We start from the raw sequence: 16,453 nt of genomic DNA on the forward strand, positions 1-16,453 counted from the left end.
TGGTTGAAGTAAAATTGCTAAATGACTTTTAATATTATTTTATCATAGTATCTTCAATGTACATAGCAAGTTTCAACAACTTTGGTGAGTCAATAAAGATATAGATCCTTAATAGGAAAGTTCATTAAAGATGCAAATTAGGAATCGGCTGATTTAAAAATGTTTAACTTGCAATAATGTTGTATCACAGTATCTTTAATGTAGAAGGCAAGTTTTGTAAACTTCGGGGGTCAATTCAGATAAATATCCCTAATTTGGAAAGTTCATTAAACATGCAAATTAGATATTGCCTGAAGTAAAAATGCTTAATGACTTTGAATATTTTTGAATCATAGTATTTTCAGCGTATGTAGTAAGTTTCATCCAACTTTGGTCAAGTCAATCAAGATATATATCCCTAATTAGACAAGCGACCTAGCGGCCGATATAGCTCCGCTGTGTTTGTGTAGAGAATAACCATTTTTGACACATGTTGATGAAGAAGGTGGAAATCATTGATAGCTCATTTCAGTGGACCAGAAAAAAATGATAAAATAGCTGCTAAAATACATAATTGGAAATTTCATCATACTTTGAATATATCACATCAGATCATCCCTAGGAACATGCCAACTAAAGTATCTGATGAGTTTTTTTGAGAATAAATTTTCTGACCAAAAATGGCAACAATTGACCCCAAAAAGAGAGATTGCAGATGTCATCATAATTTCAATCAATATCATTGAGTTCATCTATAGGAACCTGTATACCAAATTTCAAGCTATAGATGAGTAGTTTTGGAAATACACATTTTTGACCAAAAATGGCAAAAATTGCCCCAAAAATACAAAATTACAGATTTCATCAGAAATTCAATACGTATTACTTAGTTCATCTATAGAAACCTGTATACCAAATTTCAAAACTATCAGACCAGTACTTTTTGAGAAATACATTTTTTGACCAAAAATGGCAAAAATTGCCTTAAAAATGCAAATTTGCATATTTCTGCACAATTTGAACAAATCTGAAATAGATCATCCCAAGGGACATATGTACCAAATATCAAAGCTATCTGACTGGTAGTTTTGTAGAAGGAGATTTTTAATTTTTTTTTATCCAAAAATGACAAAAATTGCCTTAAAAATACAAATATGCAAATTTCACCACGATTTGAACAAATCTGACTAAAGTCTCCCTGAGTAAAGTGCATATCAAATCAAGAATCCTACGACTATTTTCTCAAACAAATTGTGGAGAAATAACCAACATTCATCAAAGATACAACAGACTTTACACGGAAAATTGAGACAATAAAAGTTCCGGCAAATGCGACATTGGAAACACTACACATAGTGTAAATGTACATTGCTGTAGTACACCACATAATGTGACGATAGAATCAGTCGGCAAAACATTAAATCAGGAGAGATCATCATATTACATAATCAAACAATCAACAACAAAATACATGATAGCTTTACTGAAAATTATCTTTAAAAAATAGCGCGTTTGACTTCAACAATGAGTTTTTCCGTCAGATATACGTGGGTGCAGTATGGAATCTCAAGCTTCACCAGAAATACCCGAAATTACATTTCACGAGACAATATGAGAATAATTCAGCATGCGACGCTCAGAACAAATATTATTCCTCTGAGTGAGATTCACAGATGATGCATGATTTTCATTGAAAAGATTTCAGTGTGGCCGTACTGAAAAAGATCCGTAGTAAAAGCACCATCCGAGAGAGAGACTGAAGAACTCGAAATCATACAATATTTCGACTATGTCAAAGAAGGACAAATAACTATGTTGGCTGTGTTTTGCCCCAGTTGTTCCTAGCATTGTCCTCACTCAACAGTGTGTTCGCACCTTTGCTCAAACTCTTTGTTTCACTTTGACGCCTCCCTTTGTCATTGTCCATTACCCACAATGCATTTGGCCTTTTGCTTCTTTGTCAATTCTGCAAGTACATCTTATGAGGGAGACTTTGTCTCCGAAAGCTAATGTTACAGTAAAACAGTTAATCAACAGTGTGCTACCCTCAACAATATTGATATCTACATGAAAAGTAATGCCACATTTACCCTGTGTAGGAAAGTCACCACTCTGCACACTAGCTAAGGGAGCATTCGTTATTTACGGGGAGGGGGCCGGTGGAAATCAGGGGGGGGGTTGACTTTTACAAAACCGCTTTTTAGGGGGGGGGCAAATTTTACAATCAATGATTGAAGGGGGGGTCAAATTTTACAAAGGTTTGTATTGAGTTATGGAAAACAAAATTGACTTTGGAATTTCACCGAAATGTTGCTTGTGTAACCGATGTTTCAAGACGGCAGAATGATAACCAACCGAAGCTCAGCCAAATTTATTTCTCTAGCAGGGCCAACAAGTCCGAGACTGGCGTTAACCTCTCTAGAGCAGCAACAGAGCATGTAGCCCTGAGTACAGGTCTGTGTGTTCCTGGCGTATACGGCCTCCACCACAGCCCTGCAACGGTCTGTGGAGATAACTGGGGTCTCTGCAGCGAGATTCAAAATGGGGATCTCCATGGGTAAACAACTGTCGAGTATGTTATGTTTCAGAAAATGAGCGGTTTTGGACGTTAGGAGAAGTCAATCGCATCTTTTCTTGGATTGGTTAGGAGGTAAAGGTAGGCAGGGAAAGGATTTGCCCCAATAGAGCAGAATTTCGGCCAAAAAGACCGTTTAGTCTTCATTGCGGTCCAGATCCAGGCCGCAGAGACCTCAAGTCTGTTCAAAGACCATTGCAGGGCTGTGGTAGAGGCCATATAATGCTGGGAACACACGTGCACACACCTGTACGCAGGGCTACACAGCATGGGGCATGAAATGAGGAACCAACACACAGTCATATAATGTAACAAACAACTTCTGTATATTACTATATCGTGTCAAATATCGGGGTCTACATATAAAATAGTAAAACCGTACTTCAAAACTATAAATATTACTCCATGGTAACAATAACCGTACTGATCGACCTCCCGACGGCAGGAGTCGAACACACTTTCAGAACAAAAACTCTGTTCAAACCCTTTCTAAATGCTTAACAATTTCTATGGAAAACTTAACGTTACCGCAGAGGTACCTCAGACTTGACCACGCGGCTGGGAAACACAAATAGTTCACACGCGACTTTAACTAATGTTCGATGATGAGCACCATTGTAAGTCCCGTGTAATGTCTGCACATGAAAGTCGGCAACAACACACGCAATTCACTGCTAAGCAGCGTCCAGTTCAGCTACCACGGGAGCAGCCATCTTAGATCTTTTGTTTACTTCCGGTCTGGACATGCCGAACTAATCAGAAGTCTTATTCCTCTGCTAACTCCACGCATCGACAAAAGTTCAGTGGAACAATCATAAATAATGTTCTCATGACAATCTCAGACATCTGACTGAACTCATAAACGGAATAAAGTTCACAGTTAACACACAATTTGCTGCAGAAAGATCAGCTTTCAACTTGTGGTGATATCATCATCTCAGCGTGCAGTGCGTATATTGCAAATATACGGCACGGCTTTCACTTGTGTGAGCAATGTTCGTTCCATCGACTAAAGTAGAGGATGGTGTAGGGTTTAAATAAACAGTCCGATCCGCATAAAATTCGATCTCTGCCACTCACCGGTTTCTTTACATATCTGCTGACTTGAGTAAGACTCAAAATAGAGAAATATCTGACTTAAAAAGCACACGCTGACACTCAAACCTTCCAGTGCCAGTGCAGCATGCAACGTAAAACACTCTCTGGAAAGTTCCCGTCTTGGACTCCCTAGGTATACAGTGATAACACACAAGAACTCCCAGGCAAAATAGAAAATACACAGGTCCTCCATACATAATCTATGAGAAGCTATGAATAATTTCTTTTAATACAAAACTAGCTAAATCTAGTATTATAGACTCTTGATTATTGATATTAATATACTTGATAAGACTAGGGTAGTTACCAGTGCATGTGTGAGCAAGAAATTTGATTTGGAATTTCACCGAATTGTTAATTCACTATCTTGTCAGAGGAAACTATGAATAATTTTTTCCATTACAAAACTAGTTAAATCTGTGTATTTATGTACGCTTGATTATTGATAATAATTTACTTGATTAGACTAGGGTGGTAACAAGTGGATGTTTGTGCAAGAAATTTGATTTTGGAATGTCACCGAAATGTTGATTCACTATCTTGTCTATATGGAAACTATGAATAATTTTTTTCCAATATAAAACTAGGTAAATCTGTGTATTTATGTACTCTTGATTATTGATATTAGTGTACTTGATTAGACTAGAGCGATTACAAGTTCATGTGTGTGCAAAAAATTTGATTTTGGCATTTCACCAAAAATGTTGATTCTCTAGTATGTGAGGAAACTTTTTCAGCCCGGGGCCACAGGGTGCGAAGGGTTAATGAATCAAACCTGATGAAATTTTTTTTTCATGGGGGGGGGGGGTCACATTTTACAATTGATTAATTGAGGGGGGGGGGTCAAATTTTAGAAATTTGATTTGGAGGGGGTCGCTTTTTACGTTTCATTTGTCGCTCAAATTCCACCGCCCCCCTCCCCGTAAATAACGAATGCTCCCTAAATCAAAAGGGTAGCTGCACACAATAACGCTCTGTAGAAAGGTCACCACTCAAAACACCGACTACATCAAAAGTAATGCCATATTCACCCTCTGTAGAAAGGTCACCACTCAACACACCAACTACATCAAAAGTAATGCCATATTTACCTACGTACCTTGGTGGGCTTTGTGGGTGAACAGCTTTGGATGTTCATGAGAGTGCTTTTATTCTACACAGTGAATAGACTGACAGTAAGATGAGAATATTAGGCAAAAAGAGTATCCCGAAGTCTCTTCAGAAACACTGAAAAGTCTTTGGCTTCAGCATTGATCTATATTGGTACAGCCTGCGGAGAAGCACACAGACATATCCTCAAGCAAACACTGGCAAAAGGCTAATGTGCGTGCTACTATACTGCACTGTCCTGGGTTTTGTACTTTTTGAAGAGGATGGACTTCATAAATGTGTTCCAAGACCAAGAAGAAAGTGAATAGCAACGTTATCTGAACTAATACTGGGTATTAAAGCTTATATATGACACAGAGAGGAGGTACATATTTCAAGCGCAAAGAGGTTTGCATTAAAAGCTATTAATCTTTACGGCCCTGACACAGCTTTTGTGCCCCCGAGATCGTAAGGGCCCGAGCGTGCGAGGGCCCGTACGCCATACGATCAAGGGCCGCAAAAAGCAGTATCAGGACCATAAAGGTTTTATCATATACCGTACGGAATGATAAATGTGTAATGTACAGAATATTCAACATTGTTTAGGCTATATAAATTGCGTGGGATATCAAAATTCTTCGTCATTTGAGTCAATTTTTTCTAAAACTCACAAAGCAATACGCGTACTAGTACGTGACCAACAGAGATCAAGGCTGAAATCGAGGTGTAAAAAGGACAAAAACTTGATGTACTTTTGTAGAGAACAGTATTTAGATATACTAGATAACAAATTCAGAAATTGCTTATGTCGCTTTAGAATCTCAGCACACTCACTACGTATCGAAACTGACAGACATTTACACAATGAACGTTCAGAGAGGATTTGTATCCTTTGTGATGCAAAGAATTTAGAGGATGAATGTCACTTTGTCTGGTATGTCCCTTTTACAAAGGGCTCAGAGAAAAATACCTACCTCGCAATATTTATCAATTTTCCTCCTTTGAAAAATTTGTAATGTTATTGCAATCTAACAATGCTGTATTGTTGCGAAATTTATCAAAATACATTTTCAATGCAATGAAAAAACGTTTAAATGCATCTTCACAGTGATGTAAATATTTTTCAATTTATAGTCATGTTACATGTTATATACAATGGCTGATTTTGAGATTTTCTTATACAGCTGCCTTTCCAAGAGAATTTTAACTTATTTTGTGTACATCAAGGCCGGTGGCCTACTGTATGTGAATAATCAAATGAAAATGAGATATGAATGTCGCGATTGAATGTACAATTTACGATCGACTCACTTCGACATTTTTAATAGCAAAGTATGTTTAAGAGGTTCGTATTTCATTCATACAAGGACGACAAACATGATCTTTTGGTGCATATTATCGCATTTTAAACTGTCTAATATTTTCTTGAACTGATGACATGTAAAGCTGTCATATTCCATGTATTATATATATATTATATATATATATATATATATATGTGTGTGTGTGTGTGTGTGTGTGTGTAGTAAAGGGAAAGTAACTCGATACGTCGTTCATATATTGGTGGTTTTGCGTTTAATGTATAGTTGTATGTATTTTTGGTTGACTGTCTTGTGTATCAAGCCGATTAGGCACAGCGAGACAAAGCGGCTGTACTCTGCGTGTCAGTGCAGTCTGTGCTCCAGAGTGGAGAGACTGTGTGAGACACTACGATTCTTTGACGCTGTATTTCGAAAGTTTGCCAGACTTTCTGGATATTGCCTCAGTTCGTCTTCATTGGATAAATTGTGTGGTATATTGGTAGATTGTATGTATTCCTATTTGTTCCCACTGGAAGTTTGTTCTTCTATTCTGGAAGCTAGGATGTCTAATTGTGTTCTATTGTGTTCAAGATCCTGTTCGTATTGTGTTTACTAGATTGAGAGATAGATATATGTGATCGTCTACATGTTTAATGTTGTGAGTTTCTGTCAAAATGCAGGAATTTTATGTGTTATAAGTTGTCTGACATTTAAAGCTTTCATATTTCATCAAATTGCATGTATATAAATAAATATATATATATATATATACATACATACATTATATATATATATATATATATATATATATATATATATATATATATATATATATATATATATATCATACTTAAAGACACTTGTCAGCACATTAACTTGTCACCTGTAAAACTCTGCGACATTATCATGTTGTAATAGTGTATTTTGTCTAACGATGTATGATTTTATTCTTAAGTCAAAAACAACATTCAGCCAAGTTTTTTTGCGATTCTAGTGTTTATACGTAACGCATACATTTTGAACACTTTAGTTATAGACTGAACGATTAAATGATAATGACTATTGTGAACATTATACAGGTCAATATATTTATATAATGAGAAAAAGTGCATATATACAAATTTGTGTACTTCTAATAGTTTTTCTTCATTATATTGTGTATTTCTAATAGGTTTTTTTCGTTATAAACGAATTGTATAGTGTACTCTTAATGTGGCGTATTGTAAGAAACAATGATATTCACTTATTTACCATAGTCACTGTTTAATACATAGACGTGTGTCTTAAAGCCTCTTCGCTGGCCTGTTCTTTTATTATTGTTACGATTACAGATGTTAATCAGATTACTTTTAATGTGTTTCCTTAGATGTATTTCCGATGTGAGTGCTGTATGTTTTATTTTATTTTCATTCTCATGTTAAAAACTACCTACTGTTGATTGACCAATCAGAGTGCTCAATCAGAGTGTTTTATTTACTCGTAAAGCCTTGGTCACCAAATTCCAGAAACGAATGACAGCGCCATAGTAAACTACTGTCCAATCAAAAGTGAACATGTCATATTCTGTAGACATCTGGTACGTTTTAATATTCAAATTTGGTAACAAAGCGGAAAACCAGCGCAACACAAAATCTGGTGTGCCCTACAGCATTTATATTAAGGCCAAAAAAAAAGCAAATGTTTCTGGTCAGCGCGCGCGTCACTTGAACAACAGCGCGTCACCCTTTTTTTTCCTGGTTTGTGGCCGGCGGCTGTGGCAAACTACATACTGATTACTATAACACCAAACCAAAACGGCTGAAGAGAAAGAGAAAATTCTTTGGGGCACATGATCAGTGGCTGCATGAACAGTTTAAATGTTACTATATTGATAAAACTGTAAAACTCAGTGTTCTCCCCAGACCATAGTGGTCCCGCTACGCTTTCGCCCTCCCCTTACGCTTTGATTCTCCCCGTTACGCTTTCAAATAGTCCCGCCATCCTTTAGTTCACACGCTCTGCGTAGCTACCAGCTGATGCATGCATTGTCTACACATTAGCGCTCACAACTTTCAACCTGGTGGAAGGTGTGAAGTATATATGGTATGCATCAGATAAGTTGTCCGTAAGTGTTGAGAGGAACGTTAAAACAATAGAAGAATCGGCTGGGTTGTTCACAAATTTTCATTCCAGAACGACTATTACGACAAACAAATACAGTGTACATCGCGGACAAGTGTTCACAGAGGTAGGCGGTGTAGCACTTGCAGGGCCTTTGATCACATTCCCATACTTTGATCAACGAAATGGATCGCAAAAGAAACAAGAGTTAATTGGTGAGGTTGATTATGATTGTACAACGATGAGTTTTGTCCTAGTACGATCACGATCGCGATCGAGTTCACATTGCATAAAATTTCAATATGGCGGCGGCCATGTTGGTCGACGGGTTTATAACGTGTTGACATTGATACTGGCGTCGCGTGTGGTGCCACTCTGACACGTCCTCTGAAAGATTTTACACCTGATTTTCGAGGGATTCTAGTCGTACTTAGTTCATGTCTTGTGATCATCTTGGTGGTATTTTTAAAATCAAGAATCGAACGACGATGTCCAGTGGCAGTCAGGGCAGTATAAGCTAGGGGGGGGGGGGGGGGGGGGCGCTGGTTGAAATCTATCCCCGTGATGAAAAATTATTCGCGGGATTCTAGTCGTACTTAGTTCATGTCTTGTGATCATCTTGGGGGTATTTTTAAAATCTAGATCGAACGGACGATGTTCAATGGCAGTCAGGGCAGTAGAAGCTATGGGGGGGGGGGGGGGGCGCTGATTGCAATCTATCCCCGTCATGAAAAATTATTCCCGGTGTTTTGGTCGTTCAAGAATGGATATAAACTCAATTACATTTGAATTGTGCAAAGCTTAAAGCCCCAGTATTTGTAACTTTTAAACTTTTTATGTTCGAAATTACATATTATTCTCTTACATCCATCGTGAAATGATGTTCAGTAAAGAAATAAGCCAAATTTGTGCTCCTGTAGTGACATACAAACGCTAAATATTGCCCGATCGAGTTGGATTGCCGCGCGGGTTTGTTGACAATTTGTAGGCTGTGCACGTGATCGAGAACGCCGATACTGATGACATCATCGAGCCTGCAACATTCCTGGGGCCTTGCCATGCCACGCCACACGGCCCGGGTAATCGACCATGGTCGCCGTCTGAATGACCTGCGAAGGGTTTTATTCTGTTCTTCTCCGTTCAAATACGTAGTGCTACTGTGTGTCAGAGGATACAGAACTTTGGCAGAGGAGGCTGAACATTATATTCTGGTACCGTGTGCGTTATATACGGATTATTCAAACTGCAGTCGGCAGTGCACCGATGCGCACCCTGCAGTTGGTCACTTAGAACTCCGGGTACCGATGTAAAATCAAGACGACACTATATACACTTGGCTTTCTTCTTTAGGCAAATAGCTATCAAAATTGAGTAACTTGAAGTAATAAATTTCAGCTGATTGTGCTTTAGCGGCAAGGTGATTGCGAAATCGAAGCAACATAGTTTGGCAATGTATGGTAGTCTGTCGAATGCAGTGAACGCGATGGCCTTGGCAGCAAGTAAGGGAACCGTCAGTATTTACGACCTGGGGGTCATTCAAAAATTGAAAGTTATAAGGGGGTGCTCAAAATGTTTTTTCTTTGTCTTACTCTGTCCTCAATGACATAATGATTAGTTGATTATATATATTTTACTCTGATACATATTAAATAAAAAGAAAATAAATACTCTAACAGTACAAATAAATATCAACTAGATGAAGCAAGGCAAAAAACTACAAGTAGGTGCTACTACTAGCAATACTTATTATGAAAGAGAAGATAGTGACGATGAGAATGATATCGTTGTTCATGTACGCAATGGCACCAGCGACATTAAAGATGAGGATCAACAGTGGTGATGATGATGTCACACAGTAGTTTTCTGCAGTCGTTACCAGGGTTGGAAGGAGAGGCTGGGTCATGGAGAAATGTTCTCGACAGATATCACTATAAGTGCACAGGATCTAGGACAAAACTGAACTGTTGTGAATTCATCCTTTACATTATCATAGAAATGTATATGTTAGTTTACTTGAGTTCAACAACCATTTGGACATTTAACCATACCATAATGACATGCTACCCATCCAAATTTAACAATACTATATGGTCGGAGACTGCTTATTAGGTGAGCTTTTATATCTACATATTATTACATGGGCTCAGGTAAGCCAAACTTTCTGTTAGAGAGGGGGTTACTCAAAGTCATCATGGTTGGCTGGGGTGCGACTCAAAATTTCGGAGTTTCTAATGTAATTCCTCCGACCCCCAGATCGTAAATAATGACGGCTCCCTAAACAGCTGTGAACGCCTGAGTCAGAACGATCGGGACCAGTATACGCACTGCTGTATCTCAGCGAAAATTTAGAAAAAAACAATGGAGCTACTGCTAAGAAATTTACAGACTCTTGGCTCTTGATGCATCAGTTACTGAGCTTTATACTGGTAAAAAGGCATTCTGAATACAGCGGTAAATTTCCTCCCAAACGACAAAGGATAACACGCGGGCATTCTGCAATGGACGCTGTCAATTTACCTTGCTGCAGGCCCCACACCAATCTCGGCCCGGCCCCGCTGCACTTGTACAGTCTACTACCTCCATGTAGTACAGCCTTACAGGTCTAGTAGTCATGCCAAACACACAAAAAACAACGTCGCAGTGTAAATTCCGCAGGTCAGAACCTGTTGATCATAAATTTTCAGAACCAGTGCTGTTTAAAAGTTTTGTATTGATCACTTCATTTAGGTTTATGTGAATGACTTTCTCATCGAGCTGCGTCCATAATTGTCCCGCCGGGCATTGTCCATGCAAATTTGGGGCCTGCCTTAGCTCCCTCCGATCGTCTGTAGACTACAGCCTGAGCATTTTGTACAGTTGTGAAAGTCAGATATGTATCATGAATTTTATACAAAAATATAAACAACAGAATCAAACCAAGAGGTTAGTTTGCTGTCGGGCCGGGTGCGCAGGGGACGACTTTGCAGTGAGGCCGGGATCTCTCTTGTGTTCGAACTTCCATCGCATCGCAGCTAGCCGATACTTGTTGTACTACTGTAGTCCTTGTGAGGATTAGATACCCGTTACGTTCGATATATTTTGAAATACTTTTAAATTTAATAAGTAAGACTTTTGTACTGCATTCAAGATATAATTTTCCTTTCTGAGCGTTTTCAATTACGGCAACGATATGCGAAGTTGATAGGCTGTGTTGCCTGCAGCGTAGCCTGGCCGTACACAAAACTTCGTTTGAGTAGACGGAGCAGAATCAGTCCCGTCATTTATTTTCAACGAAATTTTCATTATACTCCATAATGGAAGAAACGACTAGTTCAATGATTACAATGGTGAAGTGTTGAATTTTTATTCATATATGTTTTTCTCTCTCAATTCATTCAGCAAACTTGATCTCCGTACCATCGGTCACAACGTGCAGTGCCTTGCATGAAGCTTACAATCGACTGCCTCCGTCGTTAGTTTAGCTGTTCAAGACGTTTGTTTGCACGGCTCATTATAGTCGAACAATCTGTAAACACTTACATATTTATATCTTTCCGGTATTTCACCCAACTTTCGCGCGTTTTTAGCTGAGTCTCCAGTTTCGATGGACCAGACCTTTCGAAGAGCGTATGGTTTCTACGGACGCCACAGTAAAACTTGCGTAGATGTGGTTGAGCATGCGCGGTGGTGTGATTACGTTTCGTTTCGTGTGTCAACAAAGCTGACTTCTGGTCCGGACAAGAAGTCATTTTTCACTCCTTTTACTGTTAATCGTGAGGCGGGCTGGGCATGCAAACCATGCGATTCAGTATTAATTATGGTCTACTTTCACATACTGAGGATGTCATTTTAATCAAAATATGAAAAAATTGTTAAACAGTTACAAATACTGGGGCTTTAACTTTGTGAGTTTTCGTCTTTGTGGGCAAGTTTTGACAATTTATTAGCAATATATGTCTTAATGAAACTCCAATCAGACGAACCATTTCTTGCTCTCAAAGTTTCAATCTGAATCTTCTGTTTTAATTGTAATTGTAATAACAATACTGTGATGATTTATTTAAGTGTAATAAAGAGTTTCCATGATGTTCAAACTGCACACTTGTGTGTTACCATTGCATTTTGTTGTGAGTGTACATGTATGTGTGGATGCATGTGCAAGGTTACATCCATATGCAAATATAAATTAATGATATGCAAACGATTATGCAAATTAGCCGCTACGCTTTGGCGCTTTAACTGACCCTCCTCCCTCCCTGGAGAAGGAGAAAAAAAAAATCCGCGTCGCCGCACCATTTTTTAAAGAAAGGCCTGACCAGAAACATTTCTTTTTTATTTGGCCTAATGTGCCCTAGGGCATTTATAGGATGTTCCATTACATTGGAAGGCTATTTCACAAATAAAAGTTTTAATTCATATCCTAAACATGTTACATTGACAAAGGTGACGGTCGACGTAAACACATTGAAAACGAAAATATATCAGTTAGGGGCGATAGTTTTAAGTCGGATAAAACCCTCGTACTCGGGCTCTTCTGGTATATAAATTCCAAACCTACGATAAAATGTCTCGGCCTGCGGCCTCGAGATTTATCGTTGGGTTGGACTTTATATACCAGAAGAGTCCTCGTACTCGGGCTTTATCCTATACTTTAAGTTTCGTACACTTATACATTCGCATCTTTAAAGATATACGGTCACCTGTTTTTTAATTGCCAAACACAGATTTTACACGGGTGGCCACTTTATAAAAAGGGCGCCTCCACACGACCAGCCATGGCATACTTAGCAGCGTCGTCTGCATGTTCTTTGACGTACCAAATATGGAGGACCGACAGCTACAGGTGTTACGGGGTAGTACGCTAAGCCCCGCCCCTTTACCATATATGGAATATGCAAATTTAGGTGACCGTGTACCTTTAATTACAGTGTGCAGGAAAATTCTTTAATTTATTGCTTTTTGTAGGTAAGTGTAGAATGCAAAAATGCAGACGTCACAGATTCAATGGTCAAACCAAGGGAGCTTATGAATAGCCCCATAAAGATAACAAAGAATACTGCTTTTAAACATCTCTGCGGGACAAAGGGACCCTATTTTGTTCAACAATAGTTTCATACAACTTTTCGCCACCACATACAACCAGTAAGCGTAAAAAGAGTCAAATCGACTTCCGCGCAATATTGAAAATTTTGCCGAATTTCCTTGCTGCACAACTAAATATTGTTGAATGAGGTAGCAGAATCCATTTCCTTTTATGTTGTTACATATATTTAGGCAATTTTTTCATGGAGGAGGACGTCTGAAAACACATCAACAATAATTTTCATAATCAAAAATATGTCACCGCAAAAAACACAGCCAAAAGGCACACGATCTCGAACTCGGCTTTTCACAAAAATGAGGAAAACTAATAAAATATATATATATAAATATAACGATTGAGTATTAGTTACCTTCATGAGATGTGTAATCTGAAATATTGTAAGAAATAAAAAGCGAAATGGAAAGGTAAACAACTCTTTTTTCTGACATTTTTTAATCATAAGGGGAACGCTCCATTAACTTAGAAGTACCCGAGTAACCCGAGTTGGTTATCAGAGGATTAATCTCTATGTCAACATATGCGAACAGATTATCTTTTAGTGTAAACAAAACATTAGCACTGCCGGAACTACTTTTAGCATGGCCCACGCCGGTCGGCGCTTAACTTGATGACGGCTCTTGTCCGGCACTCAGGATTTCCGACCAGCGTTAAAAGTGCCGTCCAGCACTTGCTGTTACTTTGACATCGTTTAGTTCATAAAATTGCATGAAGAGTTTACAAAAACAATGGTACTATAGAATCGCTTTCAATAAAATGCTGTTTAAACAATACCAGCAGTTAATTAACGTACGCTGATTTTGCATACGAAAAGCTATTTAAGCTGGTTGAGGGTACGTTCACAAAGATCATTGCCCTTTGTCATCACACAATATCTCTGTACGATCGAAAGGAGACAAACTGACGATTTTTTGCTTTGTATGAATGTTTATAACCCTATAAAAGAAAGTACGGTGGCGAAAATCGGCACAACAAAATGCTGAAACGTACTCTTTCAATTTCAGTTCAGACTCTATGAGTGGCATTGCAGAAAGGTGCATGCAATGCAATGAAAGTCACGAGCAAACTTTGGTGTCAACGGATCCAGTCTTTGAATTATCAATGAACACTCACTTATTTTTCTGGTCAAAAAGCCAAAGGCTACTTGTCCATCGCAACAAGCCTCTCTGTTTGCAGGGTGTTCATTTTTTGCCGGATGCCGGCCAAATTGACCGGCTACTTCCGTATTTTGGCCGGCTACTTTTCAGCAATGTTTCGCTCTCTAGCCCCGAAATTCTGGTTTTGATGATAATATTTTGATATTTTTGTTGTCTTGCAAGCCGGAGATAACATTTCAGAAGTGCCGATGTGGCTATATGTAGTCTAGCAATTTATGCGGTGAACTTGTTGCTATCTAGTATCAGCCTGTAGTACCGCGATCTGCGAACGTGTACTGTACTGGGAATCGCTCTCGAGGTCAACCTTGCTTTCCCGACTACAGGCCGAATTATTCCGACGTTCACATCGGGTGTAGCTTACCATTGGACTGACGTGACGCCCACGAATAGCCGACCATTGCCGAATAAAGCTGACGTTTGTTTCTCTCAAACGCGAAGGAGAAGAAAGTCAAACGCGGAAGAGAAAGTCGACGCTTGAGAGCTTTGGTTTTCTGCGTAAGATTAGGGCCTTGTCTGATGGGTTTGGTAGGTTTTTGATCAAATGTAAACCGACCAAAAGTAACTGAGTCTCATTTTTCTCATACTTTTGAAACGCCACGTCAATCCATCCATGGTCGATCATAGTGTCAATATTCAAGTCGATCAACATCGCGTTTTGTGGAGGGGCCGTGGTTAAGCGGAAGGGAAAGTCTACGCTTGAAAACTTTGATTTTCTGCGTAAGAGTAGGACTTTGTCTGTTGGTTGCCGGAGGTTTTAGATCAAATCTAAATAAACAATTAAACAATTACTTGGTCTAATTTTTCGTACTTTTGAAACGCTACGTCGATCACAGTGTCAAATTTCAGGTCGACCGATATTGCATTGTGTGTAAGCTTACTGTGTCACAATCGACTAGTCGACTGCAGGTGCGTTTTACACATACAGTGTCGTACAGGTTGGCGTTAGGTGTCGTCAATTTGGGATTTTATCAAACATGAACAATCAATATTACTCGAGCTACCGTCCACTGACCGGCCTCGTCAACTGCCTCTACTATTTCTCCTTTCTTATATGTAAGAGTGGCCATACTGTTTACAAACGGATCCGGCTAGCAATTCATTGATTTCGCTCTATAGGAGATGTCATGTCACAGGATACGCGCAGCTCTTGGAGTCCTTACTCCAACGTTACGTTGTTTGTATGTCCATGAAAAAGCTCGACACGTGGAAAGAACGTTCCATGTTGTTCTGATTACATTTGCATATATGATCAATGCGCGTTACTGAAGTGAAGCGTCCGAAAATAGGACACTTGAATGAAAATGAACGAAGAACAATATTTTGTTTCACTATATTTCTAAAACTTAGTTTAGAGCCTAAATTAAAGAAGAAATTAGATTACTTGCAATGAAAAGAGGGTAGTTCACTTTTTCCTGTCAACATAGTTCCATGTGCAAGCATATGTGTGTGCCCGTGGTATTGAGTGAGTCGTTACAGCCCTGACGTTCCTATCATAGCACCAGCTGGATAAGATAAACGCAACAATGGAACATTAACACCTTTGGGGATTAAAGTCTTCTGTTTGTCACCCGAGTTGACAAAGAGCAACTCGGGTTTCAGGTACCATCCAAGTTAATGGAGCCTTCCCGTAATGTTACGATGTCGCTTATACCCTCGATTTCCCATAGAAAATAATGTCATCTAATGTACTGTACAGAATGCTTACGCCTCGCAGATTCAAATTCCTTATCACTTAACCAATGATAGTGAAAATAGCACAATGATCTTTAGAGTCATATACGTAAATCCTACCATTTAAATTTTAAAATTTTCTCACAAAACTGTTTACTTGCATTTTGTATATTCTGATAACCGCAGTACACTAGTACCCGCGAAAGTGGCCGTCTGACAGTGTTTACCTAAGCACAACATGAGTCCTGAAGTATTTTAATCAGTACGCGTCTCTTAAGTTGTACAGACCAAATACATGTCATGTTGTTGTCTTTAATACAAATTTTTTGGCGAACATGAACGGTGGAAATTGCGGTAAATCAGAAAAATAACTCCAAACGGAGGCAGACGGATGCAGAGTCTC

Source organism: Ptychodera flava, chromosome 2 (genome assembly GCF_041260155.1).
Source record: "Ptychodera flava strain L36383 chromosome 2, AS_Pfla_20210202, whole genome shotgun sequence".
Classification (NCBI taxonomy): domain Eukaryota; kingdom Metazoa; phylum Hemichordata; class Enteropneusta; family Ptychoderidae; genus Ptychodera; species Ptychodera flava.